The sequence below is a fragment of the Salmo salar genome, chromosome ssa23, assembly GCF_905237065.1.
Source record: "Salmo salar chromosome ssa23, Ssal_v3.1, whole genome shotgun sequence".
Classification (NCBI taxonomy): Eukaryota; Metazoa; Chordata; class Actinopteri; order Salmoniformes; family Salmonidae; genus Salmo; species Salmo salar.
In genome coordinates, this window is record NC_059464.1 from 26,117,167 (window position 1) to 26,136,227 (window position 19,061).

A 19,061-nucleotide genomic window follows, 5' to 3' on the forward strand; every position below is an offset into this window, starting at 1 on the left:
CATTAGGAGGAACCCAGAGCCAACCGCACCAGAATATGGTCTCACAAGAGGTCTGAGGATCTCATCTCGGTACAAAAAGGCAGTCAGGCTACCTCTGGCGAGCACATGAAGGGCTGTGCGGCCCCCCAAAGAAATGCCACCCCACACCATGACTGACCCACCGCCAAACCGGTCATGCTGGAGGATGTTGCAGGCAGCAGAACGTTCTCCACGGCGTCTCCAGACTCTGTCACGTCTGTCACCTGCTCAATGTGAACCTGCTTTCATCTGTGAAGAGCACAGGGCGCCAGTGGCGAATTTGCCAATCTTGGTGTTCTCTGGCAAATGCCAAACGTCCTGCACGGTGTTGGGCTGTAAGCACAACCCCCACCTGTGGACGTTGGGCCCTCATACCACCCTCATGGAGTCTGTTTCTGACCGTTTGAGCAGACACATGCACATTTGTGGCCTGCTGGAGGTCATTTTGCAGGGCTCTGGCAGTGCTCCTTCTGCTCCTCCTTGCACAAAGGCGGAGGTAGCGGTCCTGCTGCTGGGTTGTTGCCCTCCTACAGCCTCCACCACGTCTCCTGATGTATTGGCCTGTCTCTTGGTAGCGCCTCCATGCTCTGGACACTACGCTGACAGACACAGCAAACCTTCTTGCCACAGCTCGCATTGATGTGCCATCCTGGATGAGCTGCACTACCTGAGCCACTTGTGTGGGTTGTAGACTCCGTCTCATGCTACCACTAGAGTGAAAGCACCGCCAGCATTCAAAAGTGACCAAAACATCAGCCAGCATAGGAACTGAGAAGTGGTCTGTGGTCCCCACCTGCAGAACCACTCCTTTATTGGGGGTGTCTTGCTAATTGCCTATAATTTCCACCTGTTGTCTATTCCATTTGCACAATAGCATGTGAAATGTATTGTCAATCAGTGTTGCTTCCTAAGTGGACAGTTTGATTTCAGAGAAGGGTGATTGACTTGGAGTTACATTGTGTTGTTTAAGTGTTCCATTTATTTTTTTGAGCAGTGTATGTTTCTGTGTCTTTTGGTTATGTCTGTTTAGGTCTGCACCTGTTCTGTGTTAGTTAATTAGTGGGGTATTTAGTTTGTCTGTTTTGTTTGGGATTTGTGCGGGATTGTTTATTGTCATGCCTTTTGGGCACTAGGGGAATTGTGGTTCCTTATTACGCTGCGTGTTTTAGGCATTAGGGTTGCCTGGCTGCGTCCCGTCCCTCAGTATTTTTGGAGCTGTTCTCCTATTGTGTATATTGTGCACCCTGCCTTGTTGCAGCATTTTTCAAGGATTTATTAAACGTGTGTTTCACGGACCTCAGTCTCCTGCGCCTGACTTCCCCCCTCCTGCTATTGAAGTGTTATGTGACAGCTGATCCATTTGTGGTTTCAGGGTGGGTGAAAACAGAGTTGGGTGCTGTGAAATCGGTGAGGGTAACCAGAAGTGGTCTTGTGATAATTGTTTGTGTTTCTGCTGGTTAGAGGGAGCAGGCACTCCACGTTAAACGATTGGAGGCAAGAGATTGTTTTGCTCTCAAGAAAAGGGTGCCATTGAAAGGAGTGATTACTGGTGTAGCGGTAAATGTGAAAGTTGACCAACTGAAGGAGAAGATTCCCGATGTTTGTGATGCTCGTCGTTTGGTGCGACGCAGACAGGGTGGAGTGAGTGGTGAAACAGATGAGTCGTTGTTTGTTCTTTTGAGTTTTGATGTTGAGTCTTTGCCCAACATATAAGTTATCCTATATGAGCTTTTGTGCCGAATACATTACATTGTTACACATGTCAAGCTTATGAGCATGTGGCAGCAGTGTGTAGGAGGGAGGTTCCTAGGTGTGAGAAGTGTGCAGAAGGACATGAGACAAAGGAATGTGTAGCATTGGGGAAAGTAGTGGTATGTGTTAATTGTAGAGGTGCCCATAGGGCTGGGGATCCGAAATGTCCGGTGCCAGAGAGGCAGGTTGAGGTTTCCAGGGTTAGAGTAGTGCAGAAGGTGTTGTATGCTGAAGCAGTGAAGAAAGTAGAGGAAGACGGGTCAAGGGTGAGGGATCCTGAGAGGAGTGGTGTGAGTAGTAGATCTCTACCAGTACAGAGGGATAGGCCGTCAAGTTATGTACGTTTCGTTGAGATTGGATTTTTAGCATTTATAGCAATGGTTATCAACTGTACTGCAGGGATGGAACTTAAGTCGCAGAAAATTGAGGTTGTGGTGGCAGCTGCAGAGAGGTATTTGGGTGTGCGAAGTGTGTTAAGTGGTGGTGTTCCGTCCTTTCAGACTGTTGGCCTGAAGTAGGACTAAATGGATTTAAATAGTAGGGTGGTGTTTTATTTATTAATTTCATTTTTTTGAGAGTATTCGGTGGTAGGGTATTTGTTTATTTATTTATTTTTAAATTCAATCAAAGTATAAGGGAGTTAAACTCCAGTCTTGTAGGTTGCGGTAATGCAACATTTATTGGATGCCAACCGCTGTTAAACTTCATCGAAGAAGAAGAAGAATAGCGCACTGGATCTGGCAAAAGTGACCTGAATTGGTCTTCAGAGCAGGGTGCCTGCTAAAGGAGCTATGGTGCTTTCAGAACAACTGGGAACTCAGAAAAAAAATGTCAAATCATGGCGTCAGTGATCTTTAAGTCGCTATGTCAGAGCTATAGAACAATGGTCGAGTTTCTGACATCAGAATTCAGAGTTGGATGACCATTCAAAACGATTTTGTTTGGGAAAGTTAAATGTCAGACTTGCTAATAAGTTGTAAACAGTGCAGTGTTCAACGAATCAGCAAGTCGGAAATTTCTGTGTTTCCTAGTTCCGACTGGCATGTGAACGTGACATTAGAACGCCCCCAAAAAACAATGTCAAATCATGACTTCAGTGATTTTCAGGTTGGAAAGTAGGCGCTCTAGAAATGTCGCTTTCTAAACAACTGGGAACTCAGAAAAATATGAGGTAAAATCAGGATGTCACTGATCTTCAGGTCGGAAAGTCAGAGCTCTAGAAAGAAGCCCCGAGTTCCCGAGTTGGAATTCGGAGTTGGATGACCATTGAAATAGATTTTTCCCAGTCACAGCTAGTTTTTTTCCATGAGTTCCCAGTTGTTTTGAATACTCGGAAGTCTGAGATATCCGAGTTCCCAGTTGTTTTGAACTCGGCAAAAGATGTCAGAGTTTCTGATTTGGAATTCCTTGTCGGATGACCGTTAAACGATTTTTCCCAGTTGGCCATCGTTTTTGCCGAGTTCCCAGTTATTCTGAACGCGGCATTAGCCCTTGATCATGACCCCGAGTCTTTTCACACTTGGTTCCTTTTTTTTTGTGCAGAGTGTGAAAACTCCAAAGGAACTTCCCCGAAGCGAACGGAACTGAGACCATCTGGAGAGGTGGTCTGAGTTAAGTTCACTTGAATTCTTCGGTCCGTTCCCTTTTTTAACGCAATGTGGACACAAAGCTCCCCAAGTTCGCTTGTCATTAATCCTGCGCCACACACTTGACTACTGCAACACCGTTTCCTCTGGCATAAACACCCACTTACTTTGGTGCCACAAAAGAGAGAATATGATGTGCAGGTTCGGGGGAAAAAACGTTGTTTTTGGATATTATAGATGCACAGAAAGTTTTGAGTGCAGATTATATTAGTTTGCAAAATGTGATCTATAGGCTAAGAGAGATTCGTCAGTTATTTATTCAATTGTGGGGTTTGAATAGTGTGAGAAGACAACATATTTGGTGATAATCAAAACATAGGGTACAAAATCAATACTAGCTGCTTAAAGGGGCCTACATTGGGTGTATAATTTTTAATTACAGCATTATTTAACCTGCAGTTATTCTACTGCTATTTAATCTGTTATCAATCATATTTACATGTTAATAATGTATTATTATTACAATTATTATGTCTAATCTTTTAGTTAAATGCAATCTATTATCTTCCAAAATGTAAGTAGGTATATCTAGCTGTCCGTTAACACGTTATGATGGAATGGCTTGTCCTGCACTTTGTAAAAACCCAGAGTCTATTGAGTGAATGTTGGAAAAAGTTATTGGTTCCTTTCTAAACATAGCAATGTGAATGCAAAGAGGACTTGGACCACAAAATAGGTGAAGTGAACTGGCAAAATAGTTGAATCCTCATTCAAATGCAAAGACAGTGTGAATACAAAGACAATTGAGTTATTTAGCTTTTTTCTACCCCAGAGTTCACTTTACAGTTGACTGAGATCGTTTTTTTTTAAAGAGGACTATGTGAAAACACCCTCAATTCCATTACATTACACATAAGAGTCATTGGATGAAGGCGTCTTCTGTAGCGTTGAGTTTTGTTAAAATCCCTGACGCTCAACCTGAACGTTAACACGCGTCACTTGGTATTGGAAGCATAAGGACTTTATCTTTCATTTCAGCGAGAAGTAATTTTCAAAAAATGAAAGATTAAATTGATGCACACCTTGTTAGGGTTACAGTGCTTGTTTACAGAAAACAGACAGAATACAATAGGCAACCTCCTGTGCTAATTAGCTATTTAGTATGCTCTGAAACACCTGTGTATGAGCATAATAAGTGTAGCGGAAGTGTAGTTTCATCAGACGGAGGCATCCACAGCTGTATGGCTCTGCAGCCTGTGCAAAACTGCTAGAGTAAGTGTATCTTTTTTTATTTTAAGGATTCTTTCTCATTGAAGAAAGTTAAGAGCCATATGTTTTTTCGAAAGCCGTATCACGAGTGAAGATTATTGACATTTCTAAATGTTAAAACAGTGTTGGGATTGTATCCTACTTCACATTAGGCAATCGTGGGGGAAGCTAATGGCTGAGAACTATAGGGAGAAGGATTGCAAGGCAGAATGCTGCCTAGAGTTTTCGAGAGCTAGAGGAAACTTGGATATGTGAGGTGTGCATTGAGAGCATTTGCTGTGGGGATTGTAAAAGATATGGCCACTTGTCAAATGTTTGCAGACGGGAGAAGTATGTTATTAAAGAATCTGTGAATGGAAAATGTTGCAACTGTGGAGCAGATCATACTCTGGACTTCCTTGAGTCCCTTATTTGTGTGCAAGAGGTCGAGGTGTCAAGGATCAGGGCTGTACAGCAGATCTCCTATGTGGTGGCGGTGAAGGGGCAAGAGGCCACATACTGAAGAAGTGATCTGGATATACTCATTGTGAAGAAGGTGGATTTTGTAGCGTTTATAGCCACAGTTATTAATTGTACTGCACAAGAGTCCAATAAGCTGGACAAAATTGTAGACAAAACGTTTTTGGGGCTCCAAGACTTCATGGCAGAAGCACTGCACGGACTACTGTCACCAGAAAATGTCCCGCCGTCACAGGATTCATCTGAGTCTGTGTAAGGACCTGATTTTTAATTTTAACGGAAAAACAAGTTGATTAGTTTAGCATTATTTCTGATAGTTTGTATGAATATTTTTTACCACGCGTTATTTACTTTTGGGGCTGTTTATTATCTACCCGCACAGTAGGTAGCGAACACCATTATAATTATACCAGAGAAGAACTCTCTGATTGGAGGGAAAATATTGAAGTCCTAGACGAAAAAAGGGCGTCGCATCTTCATCAGGGCGGGAAATCTACCACACATTTGAACAACTAACACAGTTCGAATGTTAACGCATTTTATCTAGGTACAGGTAACTATTTCTTTATAACGGGGTAAAGTATTTTTTTCGAGTAACTTTATGTACGTTCATTCTTATTGCTAAAGCTTTATAGCAACTGATAATCAGTAACTAACTTACTTGCAAACTGTTCTGGGATCTCGCTAAGTGGTGGTTGTTATTGTTTAGCCAGCTAGGTAGCTAGCTTGCTTGTCAAAGAAAGAGAACGTCGCCCTCTGACACGCAAGTATTGCTCAGTGGTCTGTTTTCTAAATCCTATTTTCAAAGAAGAGCCATGCAGGCGTTTTTGAAAGGAACATTTACTCAAGGCACCAGACCTCTGAAAGAGAAAGGTGCCGGGACCAGTGGAGAGAAGAAGCAGAAGTCTGTCCCCTGGGTTGAGAAATAGTAAGTTCAATTTCTCAGCGGCTGTAATGTAAGCCCTTGTGAATCTTTCTTCATAAAATGAAAATCCGGACACACAATGAACAGTTGCTATTTTCCCTTAAACTGCCAGGTCGCAGTTGTAAATGAGAACTTGTTCTCAGCTGGCCTACCGTTACCTGGTTAAATAAAGGTGAACAAATAATAATATTATTTCATGCAGCTGCAGGCAAATATCTTGGTGATAAGTAGCTTGCTATGTTTAGTCAGAAAGAAAACCCTGCGTTAATATGATCAACTGCACACTGAAATCCATTGTTTGGCTGTTTACAGTAGACCAAAATGTATGGAAGAGGTGGCGTTTCAAGAGGAGGTGGTTGCAGTGCTGAAGAAGACTATAGAGGGCGCTGATGTAAGTACCCTCTTCAGATCCATGAGAGAGACACATGAGTAGTCAAAGGTAAATGCTGTCTGCTGGGGGTTCTGTTTGAATTTTACATATGCCCAGAGTGGATGAAAATGCATGTTTGTGATGACATTTCACTTCCTTATGTTATAAAATACATTTTACCAAGACATGGTTCTTCATGTTCTGAATCGTTCAGTGGGGTCTTTCTTTAACACATCATTACCATTATATCCAAAAAGTTGGAACCTTATACAGTTGAAGTTGGAAGTTTACATACACCTTAGCCAAATACATTTTAAACTCAGTTTTTCACAATTCCTGACATTTAATCTGACACTTATTTCAGCTTTTATTTCTTTCATCACATTCCCAGTGGGTCAGAAGTTTACATATACATAATTAGTATTTGGTAGCATTGCCTTTAAATTGTTTAACTTGGGTCAAACATTTCAGGTAGCCTTCCACAAGCTTCCCACAACAAGTTGGGTGAATTTTGGCCCATTCCTCCTGACAGCTGGTCTAACTGAGTCAGGTTTGTAGGCCTCCTTGCTCACTGTGGTGGCCAATTTCTGCATTACCAAATGAGGAGAGTTACAAACTTCACACACCAGTCAGTTATACTTAAACTACATCTTTAATAATTAAGAGCTTTGCAAAAGCCCTTGACTTTCAATGATGGGCTATCTCTAATGAATCATTGAAAGTGTCAACACAAAAGTACAAAGATCTTTTATACACCCCTCTCAACATACATGACAAACCACAGATCTTAGGAACAGTTCACAAAGGGACTTTATAATTGAGAAAGGAGTATCCCTTAGCCAGATAGCATTCGCTATAAATTATCGTTCAGTTTGGTCCCTAAGACGATGTTCTAATCTCGTTCCTGGTACTTCATAGCACAAAAAACACCATCTCATCCAATGGCATAAATCAATTGAGGACTCTAGATACTCCCATCTCAAGTAAACCCCCTCTTGATCCCACTCCTGGACAAGCTCACTGAGGGGAGTGACTTGCGCACAGACATTGTGGAGACAAATAATTGGTTCCACATTAATCACTCCATCCCTTCACATGGTTTAAGAATAGGTAAAGACACATTCACATAGGAAGACAATGTTCCATTCTGTCCTCTTCCCTTTCTGATATTCTGCATAGCACCAGGGACATGTGAAAGACAAGCCTGACCTCTCCCCTCTGGGCCCCAAGTGACTGAGCCCTAGCTAAGGGAAAAGTGCCACTGCCAACACCAGAGTCCAAAGGGATACATTCTAATGACAAGTATCTCACATAAGCATATTATGCAAATAAAACATCTTAATTATCTGTTACCCAACTAATTCTGATTCATCCGCCACACTCACACATGCTTTTTCAGTTCTGCCCACAACTTTTCTATGGGATTGAGGTCAGGGCTTTGTGATGGCCACTCCAATACCTTGACTTTGTTGTCCTTAAGCCATTTTGCCACAACTTTGGAACTATGCTTGGGGTCATTGTCCATTTGGAAGACCCTTTTGCGACCAAGCTTTAACTTCCTGACTGATGTCTTGAGATGTTGCTTCAATATGTCCACATCATTTTCCATCCTCATGATGCCATCTATTTTTTTTTGACCTGCACCTGTCCCTCCTGCAGCAAAGCACCCCCACAACATGATGCTGCCACCTCCATGCTGCATGGTTGGGATGGTGTTCTTCGGCTTGCAATCCTCCCCATTTTTTTCCCCCTACAAACATAACGATGGTCATCATGGCCAAACAGTTCTACCTTTGTTTCATCAGACCAGAGGACATTTCTCCCAAAAGTATGATCTTTGTCCCCATGTGTAGTTGCAAACCGTAGTCTGGCTTTTTATGGCGGTTTTGTAGCAGTGGCTCCTTCCTTGCTGAGCGGCCTTTCAGGTTATGTCGATATAGGACTCGTTTTACTGTGGATATAGATAATTTTGTGCCTGTTTCCTCCAGAATCTTCACAAGGTCCTTTGCTGCTGTTCTGGGATTGATTTGCACTTTTCGCACCAAAGTACGTTCATCTCTAGGAGACAGAACGCGTCTCCTTCCTGAGCGGTATGACGGCTACCGTGGTCCCATGGTGTTTATACTATGTTTTGTACAGATGAACGTGGTACCTTCAGGCATTTGGAAATTGCTCCCAAGGATGAAAAAGACTTGTGGAGGTCTACAATTTTTTTTTCTGAGGTCTTGGCTGATTTCTTTTGATTTTCCCATGATGTCAAGCAAAGAGGCACTGAGTTTGAAGGTAGGCCTTGAAATGCATCCACAGGTACATCTCCTATTGACTCAAATGATGTCAAATAGCCTATCAGAAACTTCTAAAGCCATGACATCATTTTCTGGATTTTTCCAAACTGTTTAAAGGCACAGTCAACTTAGTGTATGTAAACTTCTGACCCACTGGAATTGTGATACAGCGAAATAATCTGTCTGTAAACAATTGTTGGGAAAATTATTTGTGTCATGCACAAAGTAGATGTCTTAACCGACTTGCCAAAACTATAGTTTAACAATACTTTTGTGGAGTTGTTGAAAAACTATTTTTAATGACTCCAACCTAAATGAATGTAAACTTTTTTTTTTTTTTAAATATATATTTTTTACCTTTATTTAACTAGGCAAGTCAGTTAAGAACATTCTTATTTTCAATGACGGCCTAGGAACAATGGGTTAACTGCCTTGTTCAGGGGCAGAACGACATATTTTTACCTTGTCAGCTCGGGGATTCGATCTTGCAACCTTCCGGTTACTAGTCCAATGCTCTAACCACTAAGCTACCTGCCGCCCCAACTTCCGACTTCAACTGTACATCCGATAATAAGCGTTGAGCTTTGTTGACGGAGCATTTCAGCATAATCACAAACTTTTGATGATTTTACATTTTATGGTCGTCATCTTCAAGTTGTTTCACAAATGGCAAAATTAGCATGACATGAGCTGAATTAAATGTAAAAGGCTTTGAAAATTAAACGCTTGGGGTACACTCAGTGCTCTGACGTTTCACAGATGTTTTTGTGAGTAGTCTTCGAAAAAGAACAGGAACTTCGTATTAATATGAACTACGTATACTAAAATATGAAAATACTACATATCATGTCCTAAATCTATCTTATAGGAGTGTAACGGTACACATATTAGTACCGAACCATTCTTTTTGTGGACCTCTGTTTGGTCTGCACTGTGAACACGAATGGATGAATAAATAGATAAAACATCTAAACTGCAGTGTATGCCTCTTTTTAGTACTGTAAATCTGAGCTTAAAAAACATTGTAGGCTCTAAATATTTTAACGGAATAGCCTATGTGCACGTTGTAATTATAATCTCAATTGCTTAATTTCATACTTTCCTTTTGGGAGGCGCAGCCGGAAACTAGTTTTCTACGATGGTGAGTGGTGGGGTCGATAAACAAGAATTGGAGGATCCTCATCATTTAAATCTCCACTTTGGGAACATTTTGGCTTCCCAGTAGAGGCAAAAATGTATTTAACTTAGTAGGAAAGCAACTAAATGTATTGAATTTATTAGAACATGAATTAATTTGCTGACGATAACACATGAACAAAATGGATAAGTCATTCTTATTTTTCTTCAACTTTTTGAAGAGGCAACGGTGCTGGAATGCCCCTATCTGTGTGTTTGTCTGCCACGGTGTAGCCCTTAGCGATTATGTTAATAACAACAGTCTTCTGGTAGATGGAAAGGCTTTCCCAAAAACCTTCTCAATTAAATGTTAACTACAAAGTAGCCTATGCATACCTGACAGAATGATATCATGATTATTTGCTTCACTCCAGTGGTGATTTGCGATCACGTGTGCTACAGAAACACTGCTACCAAGCAGGGCTCTTGCTGGTGTTTACCTAAATTAAATGGTATATCTACACCCAAAAAAATGTACATTTCTTATATTTTTCCCAGACCTCAAATGGTCTCCTGATGTGGTTTAAGCATTGTGGACATAGAACCTGACATTTTGTGTTATTTCTGAGTGTGAAACCCTGACAAACAGGGAAAAACCTGGAAAAACAAAATGGAATTAGGCAAACAATATACATTTATATAATAATTTAATAAGGCCCTATGTTATATGGCTCATGATATATTCCTGTACCTGTTGGCATTTCATTTTCCTGCTAAACCGAACCACGACCCCAAAACCGCACCGTGACCCCAAAACCGCAATATGTACCAAACCGTGGGTTTGAACTGTTACTACTGTTACATTTTACATTTTTTACATTTTAGTCATTTAGCAGACGCTCTTATCCAGAGCGACTTACAAATTGGTGCATTCACCTTATAATATCCAGTGGAACAACCACTTTACAATAGTGCATCTAAATCTTTTAAGGGGGGGGTTAGAAGGATTACTTTATCCTATCCCAGGTATTCCTTGAAGAGGTGGGATTTCAGGTGTCTCCGGAAGGTGGTGATTGACTCCGCTGTCCTGGCGTCATGAGGGAGCTTGTTCCACCATTGGGGTGCCAGAGCAGCGAACAGTTTTGACTGGGCTGAGCGGGAACTGTGCTTCCTCAGAGGTAGGGAGGCGAGCAGGCCAGAGGTGGATGAACGGAGTGCCCTCGTTTGGGTGTAGGGCCTGATCAGAGCCTGAAGGTACGGAGGTGCCGTTCCCCTCACAGCTCCGTAGGCAAGCACCATGGTCTTGTAGCGGATGCGAGCTTCGACTGGAAGCCAGTGGAGAGAGCGGAGGAGCGGGGTGACGTGAGAGAACTTGGGAAGGTTGAACACCAGACGGGCTGCGGCGTTCTGGGTGAGTTGTAGGGGTTTAATGGCACAGGCAGGGAGCCCAGCCAACAGCGAGTTGCAATAATCCAGACGGGAGATGACAAGTGCCTGGATTAGGACCTGCGCCGCTTCCTGTGTGAGGCAGGGTCGTATTCTGCGAATGTTGTAGAGCATGAACCTACAGGATCGGGTCACCGCCTTGATGTTGGTGGAGAACGACAGGGTGTTGTCCAGGGTCACGCCAAGGCTCTTAGCACTCTGGGAGGAGGACACAATGGAGTTGTCAACCGTGATGGCGAGATCATGGAACGGGCAGTCCTTCCCCGGGAGGAAGAGCAGCTCCGTCTTGCCGAGGTTCAGTTTGAGGTGGTGATCCGTCATCCACACTGATATGTCTGCCAGACATGCAGAGATGCGATTCGCCACCTGGTTGTCAGAAGGGGGAAAGGAGAAGATTAATTGTGTGTCATCTGCATAGCAATGATATGAGAGACCATGTGAGGATATGACAGAGCCAAGTGACTTGGTGTATAGCGAGAATAGGAGTGGGCCAAGAACAGAGCCCTGGGGGACACCAGTGGTGAGAGCACGTGGTGCGGAGACAGATTCTCGCCACGCCACCTGGTAGGAGCGACCTGTCAGGTAGGACGCAATCCAAGCGTGCGCGGTGCTGGAGATGCCCAGCTCGGAGAGGGTGGAGAGGAGGATCTGATGGTTCACGGTATCAAAGGCAGCAGATAGGTCTAGAAGGATGAGAGCAGAGGAGAGAGAGTTAGCTTTAGCAGTGCGGAGAGCCTCCGTGACACAGAGAAGAGCAGTCTCAGTTGAATGCCCAGTCTTGAAACCTGACTGATTAGGATCAAGAAGGTCATTCTGAGAGAGATAGCAAGAGAGCTGGCCAAGGACGGCACGTTCAAGAGTTTTGGAGAGAAAGGAGAGAAGGGATACTGGTCTGTAGTTGTTGACATCGGAGGGATCGAGTGTAGGTTTTTTCAGAAGGGGTGCAACTCTCGCTCTCTTGAAGACGGAAGGGACGTAGCCAGCGGTCAAGGATGAGCGAGGTGAGGTAGGGGAGAAGGTCTCCGGAAATGGTCTGGAGAAGAGAGGAGGGGATAGGGTCAAGTGGGCAGGTTGTTGGGCGGCCGGCCGTCACAAGACGCGAGATTTCATCTGGAGAGAGAGGGGAGAAAGAGGTCAAAGCACAGGGTAGGGCAGTGTGAGCAGGACCAGCAGTGTCGTTTGACTTAGCAAACGAGGATCGGATGTCGTCAACCTTCTTTTCAAAATGGTTGACGAAGTCATCCGCAGAGAGGGAGGAGGGGGGGGATTCAGGAGGGAGAAGGTAGCAAAGAGCTTCCTAGGGTTAGAGGCAGATGCTTGGAGTTTAGAGTGGTAGAAAGTGGCTTTAGCAGCAGAGACAGAAGAGGAAAATGTAGAGAGGAGGGAGTGAAAGGATGCCAGGTCCGCAGGGAGGCGAGTTTTCCTCCATTTCCGCTCGGCTGCCCGGAGCCCTGTTCTGTGAGCTCGCAGTGAGTCGTCGAGCCACGGAGCAGGAGGGGAGGACCGAGCCGGCCTGGAGGATAGGGGACAGAGGAAATCAAAGGATGCAGAGAGGGAGGAGAGGAGGGTTGAGGAGGCAGAATCAGGAGATAGTTTGGAGAAGGTTTGAGCAGAGGGAAGAGATGATAGGATGGAAGAGGAGAGAGTAGCGGGAGAGAGAGAGCGAAGGTTGGGACGGCGCAATACCATCCGATTAGGGGCAGAGTGAGAAGTGTTGGATGAGAGCGAGAGGGAAAAGGATACAAGGTAGTGGTCGGAGACTTGGAGGGGAGTTGCAATGAGATTAGTGGAAGAACAGCATCTAGTAAAGATGAGGTCAAGCGTATTGCCTGCCTTGTGAGTAGGGGGGGAAGGTGAGAGGGTGAGGTCGAAAGAGGAGAGGAGTGGAAAGAAGGAGGCAGAGAGGAATGAGTCGAAGGTAGACGTGGGGAGGTTAAAGTCACCCAGAACTGGGAGAGGTGAGCCATCCTCAGGAAAGGAACTTATCAAGGCGTCAAGCTCATTGATGAACTCTCCAAGGGAACCTGGAGGGCGATAAATGATAAGGATGTTAAACTTGAAAGGGCTGGTAACTGTGACAGCATGGAATTCAAATGAGGAGATAGACAGATGGGTCAGGGGAGAAAGAGAGAATGTCCACTTGGGAGAGATGAGGATTCCAGTGCCACCACCCCGCTGGCTCGATGCTCTAGGGGTATGCGAGAACACGTAGTCAGTTACTATCTATTGTTTCTTGTCCTCTGGATTTGAGAAGATGAGTTCAATACTAAGTCTGTCAGGTAGCCTTAATTTAAGTCGCACTAATTTTGACCATCCTACAATGGTAAAAACTCCCCCCAAAATTGAATGGATTATGATAGAAACATGAGGTTTGGATCATTGGTTTTCTTAAAGGATTATCTTCACAATTAACATTATTTGACCCATTGCTCAAAATATACATTTTTGATTGGACACCTTATATTATTTAATCTCCGTTGCAGCTCCCCAATCTGCTGTTCTATGGACCACCTGGAACAGGAAAGACGTCCACCATCCTGGCTGCAGCCAGGGAACTTTATGGGTGAGAGTGACTCACCAGCTTTACAGATTACTGCATGCCAACTCCCAATTTATGCAAACACTGCGTTTGTGGGTTTCAGCTGTACAGTGGTTGTATACACCAGTCAGTTTTCCCTGTCTGTTCCTCTCCACAGGCCAGAGCTGTACCGACAGAGTCCTGGAGCTGAACGCCTCTGATGAGAGAGGGATTCAGGTGGTCAGAGAAAGTCAAGACATTTGCCCAGCTGACTGTAGCAGGACACCGCACTGAGCAAGTACAAGTTTCCTTAACTCTTTACACTCTCGTACCTGTATACGGGTTAAAAATGTCATATTTGGGCACTGATAAACAGCCTTAATTGAAACGCAGTCGCTGTACAGTGTTAAAAAGAAAAATGCTATTGGAACCTCTGCAATAAGGAATTGAGACTAAAAGCTTGAAGTTTCAAGTGTTTAATACCAAGGATACAGTCAAGAGTCCCTGCATTTAGAAAGTTCATAACACATTTTATATTCTTCCCTCCTTTCGGTCACCCCCCTCTTGTAGGTCTCACCTCCTCAGCTATACATTTTATGACCCCAATGAGTTTCCCTCCTGCTCCCCTGTGGAATGTCAATGGTCCGCTTTGATGTCAGAATCCCCGTCCATCTTGTGTTCTGGGCCTGACCCTGCTCTCTAATCCTGGGCAATTGCCTCTTATCTGATTAGGACAACATTTTCTAAATTAGCATACACAAAGTTTCATGGCCTAAACTCCAGTAATCATTCACTACACAAGATACAAACAAACTAGTTTAACATAAAACATGTTACATTTTGACAGAATCCATCAACAGTAACATGCTATACAACTCTGGCTCTGCGCTTCACAGCTCTGTATGGGTTTTGACGGACAGCCGTTCTGAACTTGAGCACCTCGCACGACAAGAACTTGCCCACATCCCTCCTGCTAATTTGCCAACTTTAACGAAAAATGTTTTCGTTTGAGTGTGGGAAATGCTGTAAATTTATGTATTTTGAAAGATGAGACTGAGGATTATAATAAATGTCTCTTTGATGTCAAACAAGCAAACCAAATACCAAATGTGCACTTGACACATTCCAAATCATAAAACTCATGTCATATACAATGTCAACGTTTATGATCACTGTTTGATGTACAAGATGACATGTCGTCGTACTCTGGGTTGTTCTGAACAGAATAAGCCTATGTTTCTCTATTGTGAAGAAAATCCGCACCGGAATGCACTCATGACTCCTTTCTATGCACGCCAAAATGTATGATCTGTTTTCGTGAATTGCATTGTGAACGCCTAACACTGTAATATTGTGTTTAGAACTTAGCTCAGGGATCATCAATTAGATTCAGCTGCGGGCCAATTTAAAAACAAATGTAATTTATTTATTTTTTGTTGAGGGGATTGTCAGGGGGCTGGAACATAATTACAAATCATTTGTAGACTGCAAATTGACCGAAGAAGCCCAAACAGATGACTAAAACATAATCACTTCAAACCTTGCGTACACTGTATGTAAATCTATACACATGTATCTTTCTATTATGCGTGGTAATACTTTGGAACAGTTTTTTTTTTTTAAATCAATTGGAGCTGATTTGCTGGTCTTTTTACATTTTTATTTTCAACAAATAAAAATGTAATATTTCTTTTGCTCAAATTGGGGGGCAAAATAAAAATCACCTGAAGAATTTTGGGATTTCATTATCAACTAAAAATAGATGTAAAAGGCATGAAATCAACAGTGTAATGTTTGGATTCAGTCTTGTCAGGTGAGCTGTTGTCCTCACCTTTGTCTAATAATTTTGCCATAATCTCTAAACTGTTCCCTTACAATTGCTACCATTTTATAATACATTTATTTGTTCTGTAAGAAACATTTCAATTTAGCCCTATCCATATTGGCCAATTTCCACAAGTGTAAAGGGTTACCCTTCATTACACACACACACACACACACATCGCAAGCTCAATCTACACATCAGATCATATAATGCATGACCTTTCCTTACCCCATATAACTGTCAGCATCTTGTTCATGTTAAATGATGATATTAGTTTCTTTCCCTTCCTTACCTCTGACAGTGGGAAACCATGCCCACCCTTTAAGATCATCATCCTGGATGAGGCTGACTCAATGACCAACGCTGCTCAGGCTGCTTTCAGACGTACCATGGAGAAGGAGTCCCGGACCACCCGCTTCTGTCTCTGTAACTATGTCAGCAGGTCAACTGGGTTTCAGACTCGAGGCACACTAGAATATGACATTAATATTGGGGGGTGGTTTGGGAGTCCATTACATAACAATACAAACTCTTAAAGACACTTTACAACATGCTGTAATAAATGTTAAATCTGTTGCTAAGCTAACTCAACTTGAATGCGATTTGATTTTCAGGATTATTGAGCCTTGACATCCAGATGCTCTAAATTCCGCTTCAAACCTCTTGCCAATCAGGTCCAAGAAGAGCGCCTGCTAGAAATCTGTTACAAGGAGAATCTCAAGTACTCGAAGGAGGTGAGGATTGCAAACTGGCAAATGTCTTTGAAATAGTATTTTTACAAAGAAATGCTCTGCGCACACCTTTTTACTTAAATGAATCATCTTCCATCGTCCTTAAATTCTGTTTTCCTGCAGGGAATTGCAGCGTTGGTGACGGTTTCAGAGGGGGATCTGAGAAAAGCCATAACCTTTCTTCAAAGTGCTGCACGGCTGAACACAGATAATGAGATCACGGAGAGCGCGGTCATAGAGATAGCAGGGGTGAGCGCTTTAGCTGTATTACACACGTGTGCAATCCTGTCAATGGAGAGGTATCAAACGTTTGCTGACCATGCTCACATTCATCTTTTTAAGGTTGTTCCCCCCAAGATGATCTACAATTTGCTTAAAATCTGTTATAAGGGCACATTTGAAAAACTAGAGATTGCTGTTTGGGTATGTACATTGGTTTTCTATTGCTCCTTCAATACATATGGATCTATACTGAGTGTGCAAAACACAAAGAACTCCTTTCCATGACAGACTGACCAGGTGAAAGCTATGATCCCTTATTGATGTCACTTGTTAAATCCACTTCAATCAGTGTAGATGAAGGTGAGGGGGACAGGTTAAAGAATGATTTTTAAGCCTTGAGACAATTGAGACATGGATTGTGTATGTATGAATGGGAAATACTAAATATTTAAGTGCCTTTGAACAGGGTATGGTAGTAGGTGCCAGGTGCACCGGTTTGTGTTAAACCCAGCAGCTTTGCAGTTCTTTTCACGCTCAACAGTTTCCCGCGTGTATCAAGAATGTTCCACCAGCCAAAGGACATCCATTTAACTTGACACAACTGTGGGAAGCATTGGAGACAACATGGGACAGCATCACTGTAGAATGCTTTCAACACCTTGTAGAGTCCATGCCCCAACGAGTTGAGGCTGTTCTGAGGGGAAAAGGGGGTGCAACTAAATATTAGGAAGGTGTTCTTAATGTTTCGTATACTGCTCTCAGACTATTCACCAGGCCATTCTGCCACTTACAGAACATGGTAGATGAAGGCTATGCCGCCACACAGATCATCAACCAGTTACACGAAGCCATCATAGAGGAAGAGCTGAATGACAATCAGAAGTCTGCCGTCACGGAAAAGATGGCAGTAGGTGTTTCAAAAGGGCATAACTTGCATTGTGGTAATAATATTCTTTCAATAATGTTGTGATTACGATGCCTACAGTAGTAGTGACTTATTGATTTTTCTTCCACTTCCAGGTGGTTGATAAGTGGATGGTGCAGATGAGTACCTGCTGAGTCTGTGATCTTGCAGCAATCCACCCAGAGTAACTGACCCTACAACCTCGCCTCTCTTTATGAACCATTCCTCTACGTATACATCCTAACCAACTGCTTTTTTTTATGTTTTTACTCATTAATCTAAATATTTTCCTTTGAATACTGTATTTGTTAATCAGTGCTGTCATACTTCAGGGGTCAGTTTCATTAAAGTACTGTGATTTCACATCTGGGTTTTTGAGTCAGTTAGGAAAAAAACACATGTAACCATATTTTATCAATAAAGATATGGATGCTTCTTTGCAGACATGCACATACTGTCCATAATATGCATCATTATATATATCTCACCAATGCATTTTAAAAGTATGATTACAGATGTAACCGATCAACATTGTCAGTTTAGTGTATTTCGTACGTTGACTGCTTCAGCACGGCGAGCGTCTGCCAGGTTTGGTGTATGTGTACTGCCCTGTTCCTGCGATTCTGGTACAGTAGCTGATGGAGGTAGTCACATTTTTGAGTCATCCAGACATGCCGCAGCTACATCGCAAGGTTGAAAAGCCTTGCCTCGTCTCTTTGAGTTACTTCTCCATACAGGGATCACTATTTATCTCACAAATAATGTGTAGGATGACTGCGGCATACCTGGGCCAGCACAGGGATCAGGGCAGTTTGGCAGTTGTTGCGCTTCAAGCACTACCAGCAGGCTTTCAGGCATGAAAAGGTAGCCTCAATAGGTGTCTGTGCTCAGATCAGCATTTAATGTTGCTGAGGTGTTCGTTGAAGTGACTGGATAACGTTTGAGCAGCCAGCTCCGTAAAAGGAAGGCTGCGTCACCCAACAGCGCATAGTCAAGAGGTTGTCCATGAGTTTGTGAGGTGTCTGTGGTGACAACCACCCTTCTCACCAACATCCATAGTTCAGAGCCCTGCAGCATGGTTGCATCATCAGTGCTGCCTGGAAAACCTACATGGAAGTCCCAGAATGGACCATGTCCATTCATAATGCACTACACCAACGTGGAGGGCTATCCTTTGCTGTTTGGCATTGATATTTCACAGAACTGTGAAGGGAGATAATGACACCCACACAATGAGGGAACCCCCACTCTGTTGAACATGGCAGCAATTTCCTCCAGCTCCTGTTCACTTGGCTGATGAATGAGTGTCTTCAGCACTGTCACAACGATATAGTATATATTGTATAAATGTGATTACTGTGGGGCTGTTCGTGCCAAGGAGGTCGCTGATAGAGTCCAAGTTGGTGGCAAACCATAACTATTGCCACACGGTTATCCAGGTAGGGTCTTTTACTTCTGGTCTGAGCTTGTCACAGAGTTGGTAGAATGTGTCGAGCCAGTCTTGAGGCTGGAACTTCACAACCCTCTCCCGCCAGTCTGACAGGATCTGCAGGTGAGTAGTCGTGAGGGAGCTTGGTGGTGGCTGAAACTAGAATAGATATATATATATATATACATAGCAGTTAAATATTTGGA

At 43.2% G+C, this 19,061-nt stretch overlaps 1 pseudogene; it reads left to right on the plus strand.

Moving 5' to 3' along the window:
- The first annotated feature begins 1,387 nt into the window (after window positions 1-1,387).
- LOC106584310 (replication factor C subunit 4-like) lies at window positions 1,388-17,876 on the plus strand (annotated as a pseudogene).
- The last annotated feature ends 1,185 nt before the right edge of the window (window positions 17,877-19,061 follow it).